This window comes from Vicugna pacos, chromosome 1 (genome assembly GCF_048564905.1).
Source record: "Vicugna pacos chromosome 1, VicPac4, whole genome shotgun sequence".
Lineage (NCBI taxonomy): Eukaryota > Metazoa > Chordata > Mammalia > Artiodactyla > Camelidae > Vicugna > Vicugna pacos.
Window position 1 is genome coordinate 77,527,516 of NC_132987.1, and position 4,348 is coordinate 77,531,863.

The following is a 4,348-nucleotide window of genomic DNA, read 5'->3' on the forward strand; positions in this document are numbered from 1 at the left end:
AAACCTATAGTAGACATAATTCTTAAAATACTAGAAGCAGTCCCTTTATAGTCAGAAAGAAGCCAAGGATTTCTACTATCATAGCTTTTGTTAAACATTACGCTGGAGGTCCTAAACAACGTAGTAATATCAAAGAAAGTTAGAAAATTTATAAAGATCAGAAAGAAAAAAATACTGTCACTATTTACAAGTTATATGATTGTCTCAAAATTAAATCTAGAAGGATCTACAAAAATCTCTTACGGCTAATAAGAAAATCTGGAAAGTTGTTGGACACAAAATCAACCCACTAAAATTGATTTGACCAATGACGAATAAAACATGAGATTTAAGGATATCATTTACAATAACAAAAACTCAAGGTACCTGGGAATAAAGCTAACATAAGATGCACAAGTCTTCAGTAAGATATAAAAAGAAAGACCTGAATAAATGAATGAAATTCATCAACAGAAAGTCATACTGTAAATATCCACTAATAGGGCAATGGACAAATAACTTGTGCTTTATTTAAAAGTCGAGTACTATATAGCAATTCAAACAAATAAATTCTAGCTACATGCATCAATGTGGATAACCTCAAAAAGATAACACTGAGTATAAAAAGCAAGTCAGTGCTTGCTTCAGTAGCACATAAACTAAAATTGGAATGATACAGTGAAGATTAAAATAGCCCTGCGCAAGGATGACACGCAAATTCGTGAAGCGTTCCATATTCGTATATGTATGATTGACTAAAATACTATGCTGTACACCAGAAATTGATACAACATTGTAAACTGACAATAGTTCAATAAAAAAGAAAAAAGCAATTCATATAAAACATACACTGTCATACAATTTTTGTATTTTTAAAATATGTAAACTGTACATTGTTTATGAATACATATATGTAGAGAAACATAAACATCATGTAGAATAGTAGTTACATTTGGAGTGGTGAGGAGGGCAATGTTTCCCAGACTTTGTACATTGTAATAATTGCCTGGTAATCTTAAAAAATATTAATGACTGGCTGCCTTCAATTTAATTGGTATGAAACAAGACCTGGGCAACAGGAGTCTTAAATTTCTCCAGGTGATGCTTATGTGTATCAAAGTTTGGAAGCCACTAGGGAAAATGGGTTAATGGCGGGTGGTGGTTATACAGGTAACTTCAACTCTATTTGTGAATTTCTGTTTCTTAAAATAAGTTCTGGATTCAATATGCAAAAATGCTAAGATTTGACAAGACTAGGTGGTAGGTATATAAGTGTTTATGATATTATTTTCTATATTTTCCTGCTTCCTTGAATATTTTCACAAGAGGAAGGAAGGTAGGAAAGAAGGAAGGAAGGAAGGAAAGAAGGAAGGAAGGAAGGGAGGAAGGAAGAAAGAGAAAGGGAAGGGAGGGGAGGGAGGGAGGAAGAAAGATTCTGTTCCTCTGACTGAGTCACAATGTATAGCTGTAGGGAACAGTAGATTGTACCAATTTCCCTTATTCACCCTGGTGCCTATTTATTAAATTTGGAGTCACTTAACTGGAGTAGGAAAGTGGTAAGAAAAAGGTCCTGGAATGCTGGCCTGGCTAACGTGATCTTTGTCCTACTATGATGGCAAACACCCAGCTCAGCATGTGGTAGAGACTAGCCCCTGTATGTTTATACATGTTGTAACAGGTAAGTAGAATAATGCCTTGGTTCTTGGGGTGAAATTACTCATTCAGTGTGAAACTACTGGGTACAAGGTACAATAACTGGTTCAATTTTGGCATAAAAAAATGTAAGACAAAATACACTCTAACACTGTTTTAGCAATATCAATACTAACAGTCATACCTGAGTACTTACAGATTTATTAAAAACAGACCCTCTTACTTGAATGAAACGTATCTCTTCTTGACAACAGATACAAATCAGTAGAGTTAAATAATGAAGTGAGATGGTTTGAGAGTCAGCAGTTATTCTTGGTGGGTGTCAAGGTGGGAATGTTGATTTATGTAGGAATATGAGAAGAAAGAATAAAATAATCTCCATGAACATTAATTCTCCTGGGCAAAACTCTTATCTCTGGCAGAAAAAAAAAATGAGACATAACCTATACTCATTTCTACTTAAAAAGAGATCAATGCAGTTGGACTAAAAATTAGTTCTTGGCCCTGGCTGCAAGTTAACATCCTCTGGCAAAATTTTTTAAAATGTCAGTGTACCTGGCAAATTCACTGAATCAGAGTATGTGGAGGTGGAATTTGGCACAAAGGGTGGATAACTGCAGGACTTAAGTGAACAGAAAATTCATAATTACCTAATTTGATGATTTTCAAAATTGTTATTTTTAAATTGTTGGGGCTTTTTTTCAAACCCAAATAAAGCAAACTAAGTACATAAAATTTGGGCTGTACTAGTTTAATCAGGGTTGGGAGGGCAGGGTTAGGACTGGAAAGATGATGTCCAGACCCATGCCTACTCTCACATTCTCATATTCTGTACTTCTTTCTGTCCTCCCAGACCCTGAGTGGATCTGGACTCCTTGGAGACAGATTTAAAAACTTCTCATCTGAAAGTTTAAAAGGTTTAATTTTACGGATTCAGAAGTGAAAACCCAGATGTTGCTCTTTAGTGCCTAGGAATAGATTAATAGTCTTCTTAGATGTCTGTAAAGAAAACAATCACTACAATGAGTGATCTAAAAAAGATTACAAAAGCCTTATAAAGAGCTTTACCATAAGGGGTCATTTGCCCACATTGATTTGAAGGCAGTGAAATGGATTAAATGAACTCACGTGATTCCATTTTCACATCTGCTCTTCTACCAATCAGCTCCTCTTTTAACCAACTTTTTCCAGCAGAGGAGCACTAAGCCTACTGTTGAAAAAAATTCTTTTTCTTAATATATTAGCTTATGTTGTTAAGTACTGCTGCTGTTTAATGATTCATTTATGATAATTAATGTATTAATTCTTTGTACTTGTGCCCTTAAGCAATTCTGTGCAGGAGGCAAATTTCAAAATTCAACAAATATAAATAACAAGCAGTAACTGTCCAAGCAGTACCATTTAAGTGCTATTTCATGAATTATAATAATTCAATTCCATTAAGTTAAGAGGATTAGCTTCCAAAGTATTGTCGTCTTCTGATTCTATTTCATGTTAATTACTTTTGCAATACCAGTAACATCAGATTTTGTGCAGCATCTTTCTTTCACAGGCTCTTTACTCATAGTGAAAGCAAGAATGTAAAAAACAGAGATAGGGAATGCTCTAGTTCAGTTAAATCCAGCAAGTGTTATGGAATACCCACTACATGCTGGGCACTGAGACAGATACAAAGATGTGTGAGTCACAGTCAGTGGTCCAAGGCAGGCTAATGGGCTTTAAGATATAATAGCTTTGAGTACCTGCCATGTACTAGATCATGTATATTATCTTTCTCTTCCTGACAATGGCATAGGGTAGGAATTATAATCTCTATCTTATACATGATGAAAGATTAGGAGTTAAATGACATGCACAGCTACCCAGCTACTACTGTCAGAGCCAGGATTTGAACCCAGGGATGATTTGCTGGAAAATTCTGCCTTTCCCTAGTAGAATACACACTCCGAAGACTCTAGGCAAAATTGTGAAGTAGACAATGCTTCCCTTTGGTCTCCCGGCCATCCCCATTTTGTGTGATCTTATTTTTCTATGACCTCTCCCACCTCTTTTTTAGCACTTTTTTCTGGTTATTTGGATTCCAAGCACAGCATAAAAACAGTCCATTTAGACATGCTTTCTCCGTTAAGTCCCCTTTACTCTAGACCAGAGCTATCCAATAAGTTTCGGTAATAATAGAAATGTTCTGTATCAGCACCATCCAATATGGTAGCCACTAGATACATGTGGCTACTCAACACTTAAAGGTAGCTGAGGTGACTAAGGGACTGAATTATTTATTTTATTTTAAGTAATTTAAGTTTGCATTTAGGTTTAAAAAAAACCACACATGGCTAGTGTCCATTGCATTGGACAACACAGCTCCAAAACATTCTCAACTCACTTTGTGTTTAAAACATTTTTACCCATGTTTGATTTCCCAAAGCCTGTTCAGCTAGTCCACAGTATCACTGCATCTGATACATTGATGGTAATTAATTTGTATGTGTATCTCCCAGAAAAAAAAAATGCTGCATTTGAACAGAGGCCATCTGGACAGAAAAATGTGAATATTCAGATGCAATGACAAGCCACTGAGGGAGTTATTTTTTATTATCAAAGGAAACTTTGAATCTCATTAATTCTGTAATGTGAACAGCCAGATGTTTGTGTCACATAGTATTTTTTGTCACATTCACTCTTTACAATAATCAAGCAATTTGTATCATGTACTTCA

At 35.2% G+C, this 4,348-nt stretch overlaps 1 non-coding gene across 1 annotated transcript; it reads left to right on the forward strand.

Annotated features, from left to right (window-relative positions):
- The first annotated feature begins 614 nt into the window (after positions 1 to 614).
- LOC116277698 (U6 spliceosomal RNA) lies at positions 615 to 720 on the forward strand. Its single transcript, XR_004187177.2, has one exon. It is a non-coding gene; the product is annotated as a U6 spliceosomal RNA (small nuclear RNA).
- Positions 721 to 4,348: the final 3,628 nt, after the last annotated feature.